At 44.1% G+C, this 20,801-nt stretch overlaps 1 long non-coding RNA gene and 2 pseudogenes across 7 annotated transcripts in view; 1 reads left to right on the top strand and 2 right to left on the bottom strand.

Annotated features, from left to right (window-relative positions):
• Nucleotides 1-14,806, top strand: part of LOC148004462 (uncharacterized) — a 38,086-nt gene extending 23,280 nt beyond the window's left edge. Inside the window, exons 2-5 of one of the 7 annotated variants that reach the window (XR_015624440.1) lie at nt 279-450; nt 4,944-4,980; nt 12,183-12,249; nt 12,926-14,806. This is a non-coding gene — a long non-coding RNA (uncharacterized LOC148004462). Of the gene's footprint in view, nt 1-278; nt 451-4,943; nt 4,981-12,182; nt 12,525-12,925 lie in introns of all 7 variants that reach the window. The other 6 variants (XR_015624439.1, XR_015624436.1, XR_015624441.1 and 3 more) reach the window with 6 other exon arrangements.
• A 1,883-nt stretch (nt 14,807-16,689) lies between these two features.
• On the bottom strand, nt 16,690-18,325 carry Gapdh-ps101 (Glyceraldehyde-3-phosphate dehydrogenase, pseudogene 101; annotated as a pseudogene).
• Nucleotides 18,326-18,866: 541 nt separating this feature from the next.
• LOC134479818 (serine/arginine-rich splicing factor 3-like) lies at nt 18,867-19,434 on the bottom strand (annotated as a pseudogene).
• Nucleotides 19,435-20,801: the final 1,367 nt, after the last annotated feature.

Raw genomic sequence — 20,801 nt, 5'->3', positions numbered from 1 at the left:
GTGTTTAGCTGCAGAAAATTTGGATGTCTCTTCAGGATATATTCTTTACAGCTGGACGGAGATGTGGTGATTGCTGTCTGTTTTCTATTCACATGTACAACCAAACAAAGTAACTGACTGAAGAATGTTGCAGAATATGGACTTTATGGCTAGATAAGTTCTTTTTCTCATGCTTTACTTTTCCAAATTCAGGATTTCTGTGCTCTGGGGGAAGTGTAGGTTCAAGCATCCCCACTCCGTATATATCACCTTATGCATTCTCTTGCTTCCATCTCTAGGTACTTCCTGGGATGCTGACATTATGTTGACCTGTTTCTGTAAGACTCAACCCTCAGTCAGTGGTATTTACTTCAAGATGTCGCTGAGTGACACACTGAGGCACAGATCGTTGCAAAAGCAAGAGGTTTATTTTCCAGCACATTGGGGTCGCCCCTCAATCAGTCTATCCAGGTGAGTGACTAGAAGACAACCCCAAATGACTATTACAGGCAGTTTTAACACTTTTTAGGGGCACAGGTTACCTCAGCAAGGTTACAGTTCAAACTTATTGGCTAAGCATATTGACCTTTAAATCTATTGGCTAGGAAGCATCGGTTAGTACATTCTGAGAATTTTCTACTCAAGAATGTCCCTGTGAGTGGAGAATGGAACTTGGCCCAGCCTTGACCTGAGGCTTATGGGTATAAGGCTGCTGAAAGCCCCCAGGGTCCTTCATTTCTTTCAAAGCTAAAGAGAGAATTTGGGTTTTATTCAGTTTACTTTCTATATTTGTTACTTGAAATTTCCCCATCTTCGCTCTGCCTTCGGACTTTAACACTTTCAATGCCAGCTCTGCATGAGAAGGATTACAGAAGGAAGGATTGACAAAGCATTTTGGCAAATTCTAGAAGTATAGTTGTTCTTCTGTGAGAAGAGATGATGCCATTGAAGAAAGTGACTCCTGATTTTCTCATGGAGTGACAAGAGTTACCTGTATTAGTTACTATAGATTCCAGAGCAAGCACATCAGAGTTAGACATACAGGCCATTTCTCCACCTTAGGAACACGTTCCCTGCCAGTTGTGGTGTCATGAAAATTTAATCCCAGCATTTGGGAGGCAGAGACAGGTAGATCTCTGTGAGTTCGTGGCCAGCCTGGTCTACAAAGTTTCGGGACAACCAGGGCTGTTACACAGAGCCCTCTGATGACAACTGGGCGAGGCTCCAGTCTATGTGTATAGCAGAGTGTCATTAGGAATCATTTTATTGACTCTGGTCCCTGATGCCTGACCCTCCAAGGAGTGTCAGGTACGGGCTCCCTCTTGTGACATGGGTCTCAAGTTGACTTGAAACTCTGACTCGAAAACAGAGAAACAAACAAAGAATGCCTTCCCTAGTGTGAGATTTTTGAATCTATTTTTTTAATATTTATTTATTCCCAATTTTATCATGTTTCCCTGTTTGCTCCATTTTTTCCAGCGTGTTGCTCTCTGATGTGAATTTGTTGATCTGCACATGCCGATTGTGCTTTTAAAAAATTATTTTTAAATTTTTATTTATTCACTTTGCATCCTATCCACTGTCCCTCCTCCTGGTCATCCCCTCCCACAATCCTTCTCTCCCCTCTTCTCCTCCGAGAGGGTAGAGGCTCCTCTTGGGTATCCTCCCACCCTGGCCAATCAAGCCTCTGTGAGGCTAGGTGTATCCTCTCCCACTGAGGCCAGACAAGGAAGCCCTGACAGCAGAACATATCCCACAGACTTGATTGTAATTTTAATGGCTAAAACCAGTTTCTTTTCAAACTGAGTTTCAAACTAAGTTACCATGTAAAAAAGAAACAAACAACAACATCAAACCAGCAACTAAAAAACAAACTGGAAGCTTTGCGAGGTTACAGAAGATGGCTGGTTCAGACTCTATATCCCCTGTTACTAGAAGTCTTAGCTAGGGCAACCCTCGTAGATGCCTGGGAGTTTCCACTGTATACTGTGTAGGCATTAGAAGCGGCCAAAAGCCTCTGACTCCAGCGATGATGTCACTCACAGGCAACAAGCGCGTCTGTCGCCATGGCGACCGCCACACACTATCACCATTCACTTCACCTGCCCGCTGCTTTACCTGTGCGCAGTAGTGCGTGTGATTATGTCACCGCCCAAATCAAAGGCAATGACCCCCCACCACACACACACACACACACACACACACACACACACACACACACACCCCTCTCGCCTCTTGTTATTCTTCTTCTCTTCCTCCTCCTCCTCCTCCTTCTCTGCTTTCCTCCAATAAACCCTCTTCTCGTGGAGCTGTGCGGGCCTAGTGTGATCTTTCTGAATATGAGCTGCCTTCTAACACATTATGTCTTTCAGCCTGCAATGTGTCCTGCCTGCAAGATGTGCTGGGGTAAAGTTGGCACAGTGTAGGGTTGATGGGTCCCGCGTCTGCTCTGACACAGAGCATTGCCTGGGAGGTGAGGTGGGGGGGCAGGACGCGGAAAGTTTGACTGTGCTTATCCCACGCTGTTGCCAGGTGGGTGTCGGGCTCTAGGGAAGCCGAGGGAGGCCGCTCCGGTGGTGGGGAGGCTCAGGAGGGGTTGGGGGACACAGCCAGAGCTGGCTCGGGAGTCCCCAGGCCTGCAAATAGGTGGGGATGTCTGTTTCTTAAGCATCCAGGCATTGCTGGGAGCCGTGGAAGAGCTGAGAATGGAATGGGGACAAAGGGGAAAGGAGGGGGAAGCTGGTCCCGTGGAGAGAGAGTCTTTGGCCTCCGTCATGACTGGGAGCGCAGAGAGGCCTTTCAGGGGAGATTAGGCTGCGGCTCCATTGACAAAGACCATCTCCATGGCTCCCTATGGCGGATCCCAATGAAAAGAGACAGTCCGTGGTTTTAAGGCATTTATTGTCACGGCGGAAAGTGTTTGAATAAAACCACACCCCACTTCTTATGGTGGGCCTGATATTAAATACCTTTTGCAGGGAGGAGTGTCTGGGAAGGAAAGTTTAAGGCTAAGCCTCCAGACTTTTAGGTACCTCATTATAATGGAGATCTGTCTTGAGCCTATGTGACCTGTAGTCACATCCTCTACCTGTGGACTGGCTTGAGGCACTGCCCCTAGATGGCCACAAATCTATGGAGGGCTGTGTGACAAGGGTCTGGTGCCGGGGAACAGGCGAAATGCCTACGGTCCCTTCAGGGTCACAGGGGTTTCAAGCCTCAGCTCAACCGGGAACCAGGCTGCCTTTCACGGTCCCACAGCAGAGAACTGTGGCAGTGGCCAACCAATGATGTTCCAGCTTGAGACCCATGTCACAAGAGGAGCCCACATCTGACACTCCTTGGGGGGTTGGGTACCAGAGGCCAGAGTTGATGCAATGATTCCTAATGACGCTCTGCTATACTCATAGACTGGAGCCTAGCCCAGTTGTCATCAGAAGGGCTTTATCCAGCAGCTGATGGAAACAGACACAGAGACCACACATCAGTCAGAGCTGGAGGAATCCTTCGGAAGAAGGGGGGTGAAGATTGTAGGAGCCAGAGAGGTCAAGGACACCACAAGAAAACACACAGAGCTTATAGACTAACCAGAGCTTATAAAGGCTCTCAGAGACTGAACTGACAGTCAGGGACCCTGCAGGGGTCTAACATGTATGTTATGATTGTGTTCTTGTGGGGCTCTCAACAGTGGAAGAGGGGGTGTGTGGTGGGTTGGCTGAGGGGTGTGTGATGGGTACTGCTATGTTGGGGTAACCTAACCCCGCACATATTATATCAACTGGCTATGCGTCTCTGTATTCTCGGTTGTTAATTGCTGTGCTGGCAGCACCAAGTGCCAGCAGGATATATTTCTATAGCTCACAAGACCTGCTTTCTGTATGTAAATGTTCGTCCCTTCTTCACCTGTCCACAAAGACAGCTGTCTGAGATTGTCAAGCTGAAAAAAGCAAGCCACCGTGGGGAAGGTCAGGTTGCCCTCAGTCTGGCCCTAAGGACTTCCATAGTAGGCCTGGTGCTGTTTGGTTCAGAGTGAGTAGCTGTGGCCCTTTCCCACCATGTTGACAGCGGTTTGTGTGTGAAAAGGAGTGTGGCTTTTGATAAAGAGTTAGCAGCTGGAGCTGGGGCAGAGGGATGTTGGAAGAAGAGGAGCAGGGTAGAGAAGTCGGGTGGAATCTGGATGGACTTCCCCAGCAAACAGGCAAACAGCCTTATACAATGCAGACGTCTCCACGTCTTTATTATTGAACCCCAGGGGAACCCTGAAAGCCCTGCGATAAATACTGCTGTCCCTGATTCTTTTGCCTCCTTTTGGGACACTTTTCCTCCTACTGGATTGCCTCACTCAGCCTTCATATGAGGGAGGTGCTAAGTCTTGTTGCAATTTGATAAGCCATGTTTGGTTGATGTCCCTGGGAGGTCTGCTCTCTTTTGAAGGGAAATGGAAGAACGAGGGAGTGGGGTGAAGGGTGGGGGTGGTGAGTGGTGATGGTGGAAGGGAGGGTCTGGGAGGAGGGGAAACTGCCATCGGGATGTAATATATAAGAGAAGAGTAAATTAATTATTTAAAAAAGGAAAAAGGAAAACTTTGGGGTCAGCAGAACAGGCTAACCCGATTTCTAACCATAGGAAGCCTGGACCATGCTCCTAGGTCAGCCCCATCAGCAGTTGACTCTTGACACACTCTAAAGAGGAGACTGATCTCAGGGATACCTGACTCATTTCCCAAAAGTGTTCTCCTTCTGCTACTGTGTAATTGTTACCCTAAAATATCAACCAGATCCTCATTCAGTTTCTGCCATCTTGCTTCAATTCTGCTTGCTTAGAAAACAAAACAAAACAAAACTCTATGATAATGCCTTATACAGCAGAAAACAAGACAAAACAAACAAACAAACAAAAAACCCAGAGTTGAGACAGATGTGATTTGTGCCTTTAAAATCTCCAGCCCCTGTCTTCCTCTTCTGCAGCAGGCCTCAGATTTGTACAGGAAGCTGTTGTCACAAGGTAGCTAATGTTGTGGTGGGGATAAAATTCTGTTTTATGACACTGTCTTTCCTTTTTCCTGCTTTGATCTTTTTTCTTCAATTTGCTTTGGGACCTTGCCCAAAGTGACCATGAGGGACCATGAGTGACCATGAGTGACCATGGTCACTTTCCTTCTCTGTACCAGATGTCCCCTAAGGACATAGTTCTCTCTCTTGGCATTGCCTCTTTGATGCTTCCTTTCCACTGGACAGGAAGGGGTGGGGGACGGGGAGGCAGATGACCACAAGGTGATCTGATTCTCTATTAACTTTAATGCTAAATGTAAGGCAAATGTTACACACATCGAAAGTCTGGGCTATGAGTTCACCACGGGATAACTGCAAGGAGGAGGAGAAGTGGAAACTTAAGGGTCCTTTGGAAGGCCAGTTGTGTCGGACGGTGTTTTCCTGAAATGATTTCTTTTCCTTTTTTTTTCTATATATTTTTTTTATTAACTTGAGTATTTCTTATATACATTTCAAGTGTTATTCCCTTTCCCGGTATCTGGGCAAACATCCCCCTCCCCCCTCCCCTTCCTTATGGGTGTTCCCCTCCCAACCCTCCCCCCATTGCCGCCCTCCCCCCACCAGTCTAGTTCACTGGGGGTTCAGTCTTAGCAGGACCCAGGGCTTCCCCTTCCACTGGTGCTCTTACTAGGATATGCATTGCTACCTATGAGGTCATAGTCCAGGGTCAGTCCATGTATAGGTAGTGGCTTAGTCCCTGGAAGCTCTGGTTGCTTGGCATTGTTGTTCATATGGGGTCTCGAGCCCCTTCAAGCTCTTCCAGTTCTTTCTCTGATTCCTTCAACGGGGGTCCTATTCTCAGTTCAGTGGTTTGCTGCTGGCATTCGCCTCTGTATTTGCTGTATTCTGGCTGTGTCTCTTAGGAGCGATCTACATCCGGCTCCTGTCGGTCTGCACTTCTTTGCTTCATCCATCTTGTCTAATTGGGTGGCTGTATATGTATGGGCCACATGTGGGGCAGACTCTGAATGGGTGTTCCTTCAGTCTCTGTTTTAATCTTTGCCTCTCTCTTCCCTGCCAAGGGTATTCTTTTTCCTCATTTAAAGAAGGAGTGAAGCATTGACATTTTGATCATCCGTCTTGAGTTTCATTTGCTCTAGGCATCTAGGGTAATTCAAGCATTTGGGCTAATAGCCACTTATCAATGAGTGCATACCATGTATGTCTTTCTGTGATTGGGTTAGCTCACTTAGGATGATGTTTTCCAGTTCCAACCATTTGCCTACGAATTTCATAAAGTCGTTGTTTTTGATAGCTGAGTAATATTCCATTGTGTAGATGTACCACATTTTCTGTATCCATTCCTCTGTTGAAGGGCATCTGGGTTCTTTCCAGCTTCTGGCTATTATAAATAAGGCTGCAATGAACATAGTGGAGCACGTGTCTTTTTTATATGTTGGGGCATCTTTTGGGTATATGCCCAAGAGAGGTATAGCTGGATCCTCAGGCAGTTCAATGTCCAATTTTCTGAGGATTCTCCAGACTGATTTCCAGAATGGTTGTACCAGTCTGCAATCCCACCAACAATGGAGGAGTGTTCCTCTTCCTCCACATCCTCGCCAGCATCTGTTGTCCCCTGAGTTTTTGATCTTAGCCATTCTCACTGGTGTGAGGTGAAATCTCAGGGTTGTTTTGATTTGCATTTCCCTTATGACTAAAGATGTTGAACATTTCTTTAGGTGTTTCTCAGCCATTCGGCATTCCTCAGCTGTGAATTCTTTGTTTAGCTCTGAACCCCATTTTTTAATAGGGTTATTTGTTTCCCTTCGGTCTAACTTCTTGAGTTCTTTGTATATTTTGGATATAAGGCCTCTATCTGTTGTAGGATTGGTAAAGATCTTTTCCCAATCTGTTGGTTGCCGTTTTGTCCTAACCACGGTGTCCTTTGCCTTACAGAAGCTTTGTAGTTTTATGAGATCCCATTTGTCGATTCTTGATCTTAGAGCGTAAGCCATTGGTGTTTTGTTTAGGAAATTTTTTCCAGTGCCCATGTGTTCCAGATGCTTCCCTAGTTTTTCTTCTATTAGTTTGAGTGTGTCTGGTTTGATGTGGAGGTCCTTGATCCACTTGGACTTAAGCTTTGTACAGGGTGATAAGCATGGATCGATCTGCATTCTTCTACATGTTGACCTCCAGTTGAACCAGCACCATTTGCTGAAAATGCTATCTTTTTTCCATTTGATGGTTTTGGCTCCTTTGTCAAAAATCAAGTGACCATAGGTGTGTGGGTTCATTTCTGGGTCTTCAATTCTATTCCATTGGTCTATCTGTCTGTCTCTGTACCAATACCATGCAGTTTTTATCACTATTGCTCTGTAATACTGCTTGAGTTCAGGGATAGTGATTCCCCCTGAAGTCCTTTTATTGTTGAGGATAGCTTTAGCTATCCTGGGTTTTTTGTTATTCCAGATGAATTTGCAAATTGTTCTGTCTAACTCTTTGAAGAATTGGATTGGTATTTTGATGGGGATTGCATTGAATCTGTAGATTGCTTTTGGTAAAATGGCCATTTTTACTATATTAATCCTGCCAATCCATGAGCATGGGAGATCTTTCCATCTTCTGAGGTCTTCTTCAATTTCCTTCCTCAGTGTCTTGAAGTTCTTATTGTACAGATCTTTTACTTGCTTGGTTAAAGTCACACCGAGGTACTTTATATTATTTGGGTCTATTATGAAGGGTGTCGTTTCCCTAATTTCTTTCTCGGCTTGTTTCTCTTTTGTATAGAGGAAGGCAACTGATTTATTTGAGTTAATTTTATACCCAGCCACTTTGCTGAAGTTGTTTATCAGCTTTAGTAGTTCTCTGGTGGAACTTTTGGGATCACTTAAATACACTATCATATCATCTGCAAACAGTGATATTTTGACTTCTTCTTTTCCGATCTGTATCCCCTTGACCTCCTTTTGTTGTCTGATTGCTCTGGCTAGAACTTCAAGAACTATATTGAATAAGTAGGGAGAGAGTGGGCAGCCTTGTCTAGTCCCTGATTTTAGTGGGATTGCTTCGAGTTTCTCTCCATTTAGTTTAATGTTAGCAACTGGTTTGCTGTATATGGCTTTTACTATGTTCAGGTATGGGCCTTGAATTCCTATTCTCTCCAGGACTTTTATCATGAAGGGGTGTTGAATTTTGTCAAATGCTTTCTCAGCGTCTAATGAAATGATCATGTGGTTTTGTTCTTTCAGTTTGTTTATATAATGGATCACGTTGATGGTTTTCCGTATATTAAACCATCCCTGCATGCCTGGGATGAAGCCTACTTGGTCATGGTGGATGATTGTTTTGATGTGCTCTTGGATTCGGTTTGCCAGAATTTTGTTGAGTATTTTTGCATCGATATTCATAAGGGAAATTGGTCTGAAGTTCTCTTTCTTTGTTGTGTCTTTGTGTGGTTTAGGTATAAGAGTAATTGTGGCTTCGTAGAAGGTATTCGGTAGTGATCCATCTGTTTCAATTTTGTGGAATAGTTTGGATAATATTGGTATGAGGTCTTCTATGAAGGTTTGGTAGAATTCTGCACTAAACCCGTCTGGACTCTTTTTGGTTGGGAGACCTTTAATGACTGCTTCTATTTCCTTAGGAGTTATGGGGTTGTTTAACTGGTTTATCTGTTCCTGATTTAACTTCGGTACCTGGTATCTGTCTAGGAAATTATCCATTTCCTGAAGATTTTCGAGTTTTGTTGAATATAGGTTTTTATAGTAAGATCTGATGATTTTTTGAATTTCCTCTGAATCTGTTGTTATGTCTCCCTTTTCATTTCTGATTTTGTTAATTTGGACGCACTCTCTGTGTCCTCTCGTTAGTCTGGCTAAGGGTTTATCTATCTTGTTGATTTTCTCAAAGAACCAACTTTTGGTTCTGTTGATTCTTTCTATGGTCCTTTTTGTTTCTACTTGGTTGATTTCAGCTCTGAGTTTGATTATTTCCTGCCTTCTACTCCTCCTGGGTGTATTTGCTTCTTTTTGTTCTAGATCTTTTAGGTGTGCTGTCAAGCTGCTGACATATGCTCTTTCCTGTTTCTTTCTGCAGGCACTCAGCGCTATGAGTTTTCCTCTTAGCACAGCTTTCATTGTGTCCCATAAGTTTGGGTATGTTGTACCTTCATTTTCATTAAATTCTAAAAAGATTTTAATTTCTTTCTTTATTTCTTCCTTGACCAGGTTATCATTGAGTAGAGCATTGTTCAATTTCCAAGTATATGTGGGCATTCTTCCTTGATTGTTATTGAAGACCAGTTTTAGGCCGTGGTGGTCTGATAGCACGCATGGGATTATTTCTATCTTTCTGTACCTGTTGAGGCCCGTTTTTTGACCAATTATATGGTCAATTTTGGAGAAAGTACCATGAGGAGCTGAGAAGAAGGTATATCCTTTTGCTTTAGGATAGAATGTTCTATAAATATCCGTTAAGTCCATTTGGCTCATGACTTCTCTTAGTCTGTCTACATCTCTGTTCAATTTCTGTTTCCATGATCTGTCCATTGATGAGAGTGGGGTGTTGAAATCTCCCACTATTATTGTGTGAGGTGCAATGTGTGTTTTGAGCTTTAGTAAGGTTTCTTTTACGTATGTAGGTGCCCTTGTATTTGGGGCATAGATATTTAGGATTGAGAGTTCATCTTGGTGGATTTTTCCTTTGATGAATATGAAGTGTCCTTCCTTATCTTTTTTGATGACTTTTAGTTGAAAATTGATTTTATTTGATATTAGAATGGCTACTCCAGCTTGCTTCTTCTGACCATTTGCTTGGAAAATTGTTTTCCAGCCTTTCACTCTGAGGTAATGTCTGTCTTTGTCTCTGAGGTGTGTTTCCTGTAGGCAGCAGAATGCAGGGTCCTCGTTGCGTATCCAGTTTGTTAATCTATGTCTTTTTATTGGGGAGTTGAGGCCATTGATGTTGAGAGATATTAAGGAATAGTGATTATTGCTTCCCGTTATATTCATATTTGGATGTGAGGTTATGTTTGTGTGCTTTCATTCTCTTTGTTTTGTTGCCAAGATGATTAGTTTCTTGCTTCTTCTAGGGTATAGCTTGCCTCCTTATGTTGGGCTTTACCATTTATTTTCCTTTGTAGTGCTGGATTTGTAGAAAGATATTGTGTAAATTTGGTTTTGTCATGGAATATCTTGGTTTCTCCATCTATGTTAATTGAGAGTTTTGCAGGATACAGTAACCTGGGCTGGCATTTGTGTTCTCTTAGGGTCTGTATGACATCAGTCCAGGATCTTCTGGCCTTCATAGTTTCTGGCGAGAAGTCTGGTGTGATTCTGATAGGTCTGCCTTTATATGTTACTTGACCTTTTTCCCTTACTGCTTTTAATATTCTTTCTTTATTTTGTGCGTTTGGTGTTTTGACTATTATGTGACGGGAGGTGTTTCTTTTCTGGTCCAATCTATTTGGAGTTCTGTAGGCTTCTTGTATGCCTATGGGTATCTCTTTTTTTAGGTTAGGGAAGTTTTCTTCTATGATTTTGTTGAAGATATTTACTGGTCCTTTGAGCTGGGAGTCTTCACTCTCTTCTATACCTATTATCCTTAGGTTTGATCTTCTCATTGAGTCCTGGATTTCCTGTATATTTTGGACCAGTAGCTTTTTCCGCTTTACATTATCTTTGACAGTTGAGTCAATGATTTCTAGGGAATCTTCTGCTCCTGATATTCTCTCTTCCATCTCTTGTATTCTGTTGGTGAAGCTTGTATCTACAGCTCCTTGTCTCTTCTTTTGGTTTTCTATATCCAGGGTTGTTTCCATGTGTTCTTTCTTGATTGCTTCTATTTCCATTTTTAATTCCTTCAACTGTTTGATTGTATTTTCCTGGAATTCTTTCAGGGATTTTTGCGATTCCTCTCTGTAGGCTTCTACTTGTTTATTAATGTTTTCCTGTGTTTCCCTAAGGGAGTTCTTCACATCTTTCTTGAAGTCCTCCAGCATCATGATCAAATATGATTTTGAAACTAGATCTTGCTTTTCTGGTGTGTTTGGATATTCCATGTTTGTTTTGGTGGGAGAATTGGGCTCCGATGATGCCAAGTAGTCTTGGTTTCTGTTGCTTGGGTTCCTGCGCTTGCCTCTCGCCATCAGATTATCTCTAGTGTTACTTTGTTCTGCTATTTCTGACAGTGGCTAGACTGTCCTATAAGCCTGTGTGTCAGGAGTGCTGTAGACCTGTTTTCCTGTTTTCTTTCAGCCAGTTATGGGGACAGAGTGTTCTGCTTTCGGGCGTGTAGTTTTCCCTCTCTACAGGTCTTCAGCTGTTCCTGTGGGCCTGTGTCTTGAGTTCACCAGGCAGCTTTCTTGCAGCAGAAAAGTTGGTCTTACCTGTGGTCCCGAGGCTCAAGTTCGCTCGTGGGGTGCTGCCCACGGGCTCTCTGCAGCGGCAGCAACCAGGAAGACCTGTGCCGCCCCTTCCGGGAACTTCAGTGCACCAGGGTTCCAGATGGTCTTTGGCTTTTTCCTCTGGCGTCCGAGATGTATGTACAGAGATCAGTCTCTTCTGGTTTCCCAGGCTTGTCTGCCTCTCTGAAGGTTTAGCTCTCCCTCCCACGGGATTTGGGTGCAGAGAACTGTTTATCCGGTCTGTTTCCTTCAGGTTCCGGCGGTGTCTCAGGCAGGGGTCCTGCCGCTCCTGGGCCCTCCCCCACGGGAGCCCAGAGGCCTTATACAGTTTCCTCTTGGGCCAGGGATGTGGGCAGGGGTGAGCAGTGTTGGTGGTCTCTTCCGCTCTGCAGCCTTAGGAGTGCCCACCTGACCAGGCAGTGAGGTCTCTTTCCCACGGTGTCTGGGAGCAGAGAGCTGCTGCGGGCCGGGATCCGTGGGTGTGGGACTTCCGGTAAACACAGAACGTGCCCGGTCCTAGAGGAATTCTGCTTCCGTGTGTCCCAAGCTCACCAGGCAGCTTTCTTGCAGCAGAAAAGTTGGTCTTACCTGTGGTCCCGAGGCTCAGGTTCGCTCGTGGGGTGCTGCCCAGGGGCTCTCTGCAGCGGCAGCAACCAGGAAGACCTGTGCCGCCCCTTCCGGGAGCTTCAGTGCACCAGGGTTCCAGATGGTCTTTGGCTTTTTCCTCTGGCGTCCGAGATGTGTGTGCAGAGAGCAGTCTCTTCTGGTTTCCCCCTGAAATGATTTCTAATGACATTCTGTTACACTCACAGATTGGTACCTCGTCGTCAGAGAGACTTCCTCGGGCAGCTGATGGGAACAGATACAGCCAGACATTAGGTGGAGCATGGGGACCCCTGAGGAAGAGGGGAGGAAGAATTGCAGGAGGACTTGAGAACACAGTCCACAGAAGGAACTAAGCAGGGCTCACAGAGGCTGAAACACAATCACAGGGGTCTGCTCCAGGTCCTCTGCACGCGTATATCTATTGGTCGGGTAGCTTGTTGTTTATGTGCGACTCCTAACAGTGGGAGTAGGGGTGTTTCTGACCATTTTGCCTGTGCTTGGGACCCCTTTCTTCTTACTGGACTGCCATGTCCACCCTTGATGGGAAGGTTTGTCCCTAGTTTTACTATATTTTCTTATGCCATGTTCGGTTGATATCCTTGGGAGGCCTGCTATTTTCTGAAGGGAAACAGACAGTGGATCTGGGTTAGAAGGGAGGTTTTGGGGGCAATTGGGAGGAGTGGAGGGAGGGGAAACTGTAGTTGGGATATATAGTATAAGAGAAGAATAAAAAGGTAGCTTTAACAACAATATGTAAGCAAAACCAAAAAAAAAAAAGTCTGACATATAAGTGTTGGACACTTTAAGATAGAATATGCTCCTTGTCAAACCTTGTAGAGAGTAAAACAAACCCATCATGAAATGGGAATGTCTTGTCTTCTGAAACATGATTTATATAACTTGTATGCCATATTCCTTTAGAGACTAAGACATCTCTGTATCCATGTAGCAGTCATTGTACGCTGGCACAGATATGAGAGCACCGCTGTTTTAAGGGCATTCTTCCTCTTCTACTGATTGCCGTGTCCCACAAGCTGGAGAGGTGGCTCAGGGGTTAAGAGCAACGACTGTTCTTCCAGAGGACACAGGTTTGATCCCAATACTCATGGAGGCTTATGCCCTTCTGCAACACCAGTTCCAGAGGATCTGACAGCCTTCTCTGTCAGGTAGTACACAGATCTGCATGCAGCCAAAACACTGGACACATGAAATACATAGGGATAAAAAATATTAGAACAAGGAATGCAAACATATAAGGAGGCAATATGAATTATAAATTATGTTCATACACTTTGATGTACTTGGATGACTCAAGGCAGTCACAGCTATCACTAAATGTAAAGAAATTTCAGTAGTGACATAGAGAAAGATTGTTCTGTTTAATTTATATCTAACTTAAAGTAGAATGAAATCATCCGCGATAGATTGTTGGTTTATTTATATTTGAAATAAAAAGGGGCGTTTCAGCGAACAGCGCGAATGCTTGGAGGTGGCTTAGGGTAAAATAGATAAGGAAGAAAAGCCGTACACAGGTGATCAGGTTCCTTCCCAGCGGATATGGATCAGTGTGTGAAGGGTCCAGAAAGTCACTGGGCAAACACAGAGATGGGTCACTGCCTACAGAATGCCGGGACCTCTCTGGTCTACGATGATCCTCCTGGGAAAGCACTTGCCTCCATGTCCCTGAGCTCCTCGCCACTCACAGCTGTTGTCTTGGGGATCTTTGTGAAGCAAAGAGACACTCCCATTGTCAAAGCCAATAACGGGAGGGTCACATCCTACTCATGGGGATGTAAAGATGTCTCACCTTCTGTTTCCTCTGTCCCTTGCTCCTTCGTTGGTTATCCCAACACAGCGCCCTGTATCCTGCAGCAGAATGCATTTGGACTTCTGTTCACTGTGGCTCTTTCTACAGCGCTGGCCAAAATGATCACTGTAGTCATGGCCTTTAAGGTCACTGGGAAAAGAGCAAGGTGGCTGCTGATGTCACAGCTTCCTGCTTTCATCATTCACCTCTGTACCATGATTCACACTGCTGTGTGGACTATGTCTGGGACCCTCTCCTCCCTTCATTAACATGGATGTCCAGTCTGAATACAGGCACACCATCGTTGTACGGAACAAGTGCTTGGGTAGTGCCTTTCATTGTGTCCTAGGATACCCGGGAGCCCTGGCCAAGGGAGCTACACTGTGGCTTTTATGTTCAGGAACCTGCCTGACACATTCAGTGAAGCCAAGTTCCTGGCCTTCAGCATGCTGGTGTTCTGCAGTGTCCGGGTCTCCTTCCTTCCTGTCTAACACAGCACCAAGGAGAAGGTCATGGTGGGTGTGGAAGTTTTCTCTCTCTTGGCTTCCGGTGCAGGCATTCTAAGCCTAATCTTTGCCCCCCCCCCCCCCCCAAGTGCTACGTTATTTTGTTCTGGCCAGACCGGAACACACTTCATCACATCGGAGGTGAAACGCCTTCTAGAAGGAAAAAACCGTCATGAATCATAGCTCACACAGATCTTAAATTAACAATAAGACATAAAGATGGTTCTGCATCGTTTGGACAGTCACACGTTAGATTCCGTTGTGTCATTTGACGTCACAGAGCACTGTTTCTTCATCCAGTTATATTAGGTTCTTAGTTTTACAACCATCAGATTTTCATGTTGGAACATACATGTTGCATTATGTGTCTAACTTTTGTATGCAGTGCTATTGTTCTGAGATCGATTTAACTTGCTTTATACAATCTAAACTTGTATACATTTCTTGCATTTGCACTATCTGCATATTTCCCTGATGTTGAAGCTGAATTCCAGTAAAGGTTTCCTTCCTTTATCAATCATTGGTGTCAAAAGATCCCAGATACTGTCACATGCGCCAATACGTCGGTGTGGTTCTGAAGACAATTCACTCAACGTTCACACTTTCATTTGTGTTGTGGTTTTTGTCCTGAAGAAACTGAAATTCTTTAGATTCAACAACTTTTTCATCAAAGCTTTACCATACCAAGTTCTTGAATGAGAACCATAGTAAATCATTAACATAGGACTTTATTTTATAAACCAAAGTCAACGAGAACAACCGGCTTATAATTAATTACACGCAGCCAATGCTTTCGCTATGATGACATAGGTCAAATGTTCAGATGTAAACAGATCAGCCGATTCCACTCTTTCTTCTGCTTGACTCTTAACATCTAAACAGACTTTAGATGTTAGACTAGAAGCTTCTTCACAATGCATTACTTTTTGTTAAATTGGTGCACATTCCTTCAATTTGCATCATATTTCGGTTGAAATATTCTATATAGTTATTAGCATTTATTTTTCCATAGTTTAACAGTACTTCATGAACAAATTGAAAATTGAGTCTAGCAATTTATTTCCATTTTCACTTTATTTATTTACTTACTTATTTATTTATTATTTCATTCCGACCACAGTTTTCGCTCTACCCTTCCCCAGTCTCTCTCCCAACCTCTCTTCTTCCCCAGATCCACCCCCTTGCCTCTCAGGGACATCAACCAAACAAGGCATAACAAGCTGCCACGAGACCAGGCACATACCATTACACCAAGGCTGAGTGAGCCAATCCCGTAGGAAGAAAAGGATTCCAAAGTAGGCAAAAGAGTCAGGGACAGCCCCCACCCCTGTCCCACTGTTAGGATCCCACAAGAACACTGAGTTACACCACCATCTGTATATGCAGAGGACCTAGATCAGACCCCTGCAGGCTCCCTGATCTCTGTGAACCTAGACACACCTGTCAGTTGATTTTGTGTTCTTGTGGTGTCCCAGACGCCTCTGGTTCCTCAGATCCTTCCTCCCCTTCCTCTGCAGGCTCCCCCATTTTCACTTTTGAACTTTACATGTCAACGATTGTTATGAGTATATATGCGTTTTGTCATGGCACTTTATTGCTTTTTATTTTATTTAGTGTTTTTTAAATTTTGTATTTGAAAATCCCTCTGTAAAATATTTTGATCATCTTTTTTTCTACCACAACTCTTCCCAGATCCTCTCTATCCTCCCAAATTTATGCGCTTTCTTTCTCTTAAAAATGCCTACCTTTGTCCAAATGACGATGTCCTTTGTCATGCGAAGCTTTCCCATGTCATGAGGGTCCATTTATTAGTTGTTGATCTTAGTGCCTGTGCTAATGGTGTTCTGTTTAGAAAGTCTTTTCCTGCATCAGTGAGTTCCAGGCTAGTCCTCACCTTCTCTTCTCTCAGGTTCAGTGTATCGGATCTTACGGTGGTGTTTGATCTAGTTGGAGTTTTATGAGGGTGGTAAGTGTGGATCTTTTTGATTTTTCTACATGCAGACATGCAGTTTGGCCAGCATCATTTGTTTAACGTGCTTTCTTTTCCAGTGTGTATCTCTGCCTTTTTTTTTTAAAAGTTAAAAATCAGGTGTTCATAGGTATATGGGGTTATGTCTGTATCTTCAATTCAATATGACTGTTTTGTGACAAAACCACATTGTTTTTATTACTATAGTTTTATACTACAACTTTAAATTGTTGTATATCAATATCTCTCACAGTTCTTTCATTATTGTGGATTATTTCAGCTATCCTATGGTTTTTTTTTTTGTGAGTGCATCAACTTTACTGATGGTATTTAAGAGAGTAGGGAGGGCTCCCTAGGCCCCTCCTGTTATTATGGGGTCTGGGATGGAATTGTGAGGGAGATGTTCAGTGTTGGGGGCCGAGTTGGGATGGGGACTCCTCAGCAACTGAGGGCCTCTCTCTTGCTCTCAGTATCCTTGCTGGACTGGGTGGTCCAGGGTTTCTTACCCCTTGGAGGCCATGTAGGCCATGATGTCCACCACCCTGTTGCTGTAGCTGTATTCATTGTCATACCAGGAAATGAGCTTCACAAAGTTATCATTGAGAGCAATGCCTGTCCCAGCGTCAAAGGTGGAAGAGTGGGAGTTGCTGTTGAAGTCGCAGGAGACAACCTGGTCCTCAGTGTAGACCAGGATGCCCTGTAGTGGGCCCTCAGACGCCTGCTTCACCACCTTCTTGACGTCATCATACGTGGCATGTTTCTCCAGGCGGCATGTCAGATCCACAGCGGATACATTGTGGGTAGGAACACGGAAAGCCATGCCAGTGAGCTTCCCATTCAGCTCTGGGATGATCTTGCCCACAGCTTTGGCAGCACCAGTAGATGCAGGGATGATGTTCTGGGCTGCCCCACGGCCATCACGCCACAGCTTTCCAGAGGGGCCATCCACGGTCTTCTGAGTGGCAGTGATGGCATGGACTATGGTCATGAGCCCTTCCACGATGCCAAAGTTGTCATGGATGTCCTTGGCCAGGGGGGCTAAGCAGTTGGTGGTGCAGGATGCACTGCTGACAATCTTGAGGGAGTTGTCATATTTCTCGTGGTTCACACCCATCACAAACATGGGGGCATTGGCTGAAGGGGTGGAGATGATGATCATTTTGGCCCACCCTTCAAGTGAGCCCCAGCCTTCTCCAAGGTGGTGAAGATGCCAGTAGACTCCACGACATACTCAGCACCAGCGTCACCCCATTTGATGTTAGCGGGATCGGGTTCCTGGAAGATGGTAATAGGCTTCCCGTTGATGACGAGCTTCCCGTTCTCAGCCTTGACTGTGCCGTTGAACTTGCCGTGGGGAGAGTCATACTGGCTATCCTATGTTCTACCTCTTCATCTGAAGGAAGCCAGGAACAGACTGGGAGGAAGATCTCCAAGCCCACCCCCACAGTGATGCACTTTCTCCAACAAGGCCACACCTTCTAATAGTGCCACTCCCTGGGACAAGCATATGCAAGCCATCACAGGTGTATTTAAATTGCTTAAACTGAGGAAATCTGGATTTACTCACAGAACAACTTTGTGTTCTGTTGTTTCTTTGTACTGTTCTTTGTTGTTTCTATCTTATTGATTTCAGCCATGTGTTTATTTTCTTTCCATCTACTGATCTGGGGTGTGAATTCTTTGTTTTGTTCTAAAGACTTCAACTGTGCTGTTACATTATTAGTATAAGATCTCTCCATTTTTTTTAAAATGTAGCTACTTAGTGCTATGAACTTGCCTCTTAGCAAAGTTTTCATTTATCCTTTAAGTTCGGTTATGTTGTGTATTCATTTTCATCCAATTCTAGAAAGGCTTTAATTTCTTTCTTTCTTTTTTTTCAAGTTAAACAACAATTTGTAACCAAAACTTTAATCCCAAGGATTCTCACAAACATATAACAAACGACAGCATGAAAAAAAATCTTGCACAGTAACTGAGAAGTTCAGCTCTACAGTGTACCCTTACACTGATAGGACACTGGTATCTTAGTTTTACATTTCCAAATAAAGACGTTAGACAGCTCTGCATCCCCATACAGCAACCAGGAAGGAACTACTGTGAAAACCTTCAGAGTGTGGTTCCTAACCTTTATCTGTTAGCTGTGTTCACAGCAGTTTTTTTTTTTTCTTTTCTTCGGAGCTGGGGACCGAACCCAGGGCCTTGCGCTTGCTAGGCAAGCGCTCTACCACTGAGCTAAATCCCCAACCCCTCACAGCAGCTTTTAAAGGCTGTTTACTGTTTCACCCTCAGTGCCACACCGTGTCTCAGCCACTAGGGGATCTACAGCTTCAGTCCATTTCCGCTAGGTGCTTGATATCATCAGTACATCACTTAAAACTGGGCAGGATCTAGGTTTATTTCAGTCTATGAAAAACTAAAATTCAAAGAAAATTCAGTCTTGCTTAAGGGGACACTGTAAAGTAACAATTCTTGATATCACATGCCTTATGCGATCCGTTTGAAAGCACTGAGAATTACATCGTTTTGTGTGTCACTGTGTCCAAGAGACAAAACGAATTCGAACAGCTAAAACATCTTAAAAAATGCACCAAGCTTATGAAGTCTCAAACAAAACTTTAATTTCCTGTACATACTCCTGTCAAATGAAGTTATTTCCTGTACACCACTTTTGCAAACTGGTCTTCTATTTCCTTTCATTTGACCTAGATCGGCTACGAGCCCTAGAGAAGGATCGAGACCGCTTGTGATTTCTCTCACGAGACAGAGACCTTTCTCTTCTCCTATCTCTAGAAAGTGACCTGCTTCGGCTTTGGGAAAAGCTTCTCCTTCTTGGAGATCTGCGCCGAGGCGGAGGACTACTGCGGTAATCATCTCGAGGACGGCGACCCCAAGAGGGTGGCGGGCCACGCTTCCGACTTCTCTTTTCACCATTCGACAGTTCCACTCTTTCACGGCAGCCACATAGCGTTCTTCCATCTAGCGCTCGGACAGCATCAGCAGTATCTCGGGGATCCTCAAGTTCGACGAAAGCAAAGCCAGGAGGGTTTTGAGCAACCCACACACTTCGGAGTGGTCCATAATAGCCAAAAGCCCGTTCTAATTCAGTCTTGTTCCCATTGTTTCCAAGATTACCTACATAAACCTTACAGTCCAAGGGGACAGGAATCACAATGCATTTCGAGATCCTGGATTCAAAAGGCCCAAGCTCAAATTTTAACGCTCCGACAGGCCCACCCGCTTCCCTCTGGCACTGCTCGCACAGATGCTCTCACTCCTGCGGCGTCCACGAAATGGCCTTTAATTTCTTTCTTAATTTCTGTCTTGACCCATTTTTCATTCAGTAGAGTTTCTAAGTGTTCTGTTATTGTTGCTATCCAGCTTTAATCAATGGCGGTCAGATAGGATGCAGGCAGTTATTTCACTTGTGTTTCTTGTATCTGTTGAGTCTTGCTTTGTGTCTGAGCATGTGATCAATTTGGGAGAAAGTTTTGTGAGGTGCTGAGAAGAAGGCATATTCTTCCGTGTTTGGGTGAAATTTTCTGTAGATTCTGTATTAGATTCGTTTGGTTCATAAAGCCTCTTACCTCATCTATCATTTCCAGCATTTCTGTTTAGCTTTCAGATACCCTGTTTGTCTAATCGAGACAGTGGGGTAGTGAAATCTCCCGCTATGAGTGTGGGAGGTCACTATGTGCTTTATGCTGTTCAAATGCTTCTTTTACAAACTCGGATATCTGTGTTCTCACTGAACAGATGTTAAGAATCGCAATGTCCTCTTGCTGGATTTTTCCTTTGATGAGTATGGTGTGCTCTTCCCGATCTCTTCTGATTGGTTTTGATTTGAATTTTATCTTGGGAGATATTAAAGTGGCTACACCAGCTTTTACTGGGGGAATCGAGGCCACTGCTGTTGAGAGCTATCGATGACCAATGATTATTGATTCTTATTGTTGTGTTGTTGTTATTGTGAGTCCCCCTTTTTGATTTGCTAATCTGGGATTATTTATTTCCCATATTTTCTTAGGTGTAGTGAACGTCTTTAGGCTGGACTTTTCCTTCTAATTCCATCTATAGGAAGGCTGAATTTGTGGACAGATACTGCTCATATTTGGTTTCATTGCGGAAGATCCTACTTTTCCCATCTATTGTGATAGAACGTTTTCCTGCATACAGTACTCAGGGCTGGTACTGGGGTCTCTTAGAGTCTGTAGAATATCTAAGCCCTCTGGCTTTTAGATCTCCACTGAAGAGTACGATGTTATTCTAATAAGTATGCCTTTTTGTTACCTGGTCTTTTTCCAATGCAGCTTTTTAACATTCACGGTTGATCTGTATGTTTAGTATTTTGATTATTATGTGCTGAGGAGACTAGAATATTTGCTATTCTGTATGCTTCTACATTGATAGGCATCTCTTTCTTTAGGTTATCATTTTTTTTAGGTTGGTCTATGATTTTGTTGAAAATATTTTCTTTTCTATTTTCCTTTTGGTCTTTCTAAATAGGGTTTCTCTGTATCGCCCTGGCTATCCTGGAACTGACTGT

The sequence above is a fragment of the Rattus norvegicus genome, chromosome 7 (assembly GCF_021556685.1).
Source record: "Rattus norvegicus strain SHRSP/BbbUtx chromosome 7, alternate assembly SHRSP_T2T, whole genome shotgun sequence".
In the NCBI taxonomy this organism is placed as follows: domain Eukaryota; kingdom Metazoa; phylum Chordata; class Mammalia; order Rodentia; family Muridae; genus Rattus; species Rattus norvegicus.
The sequence above is the reverse complement of the archived record's forward strand: the minus strand, read 5'-3'. Positions and strand labels throughout refer to the sequence as shown.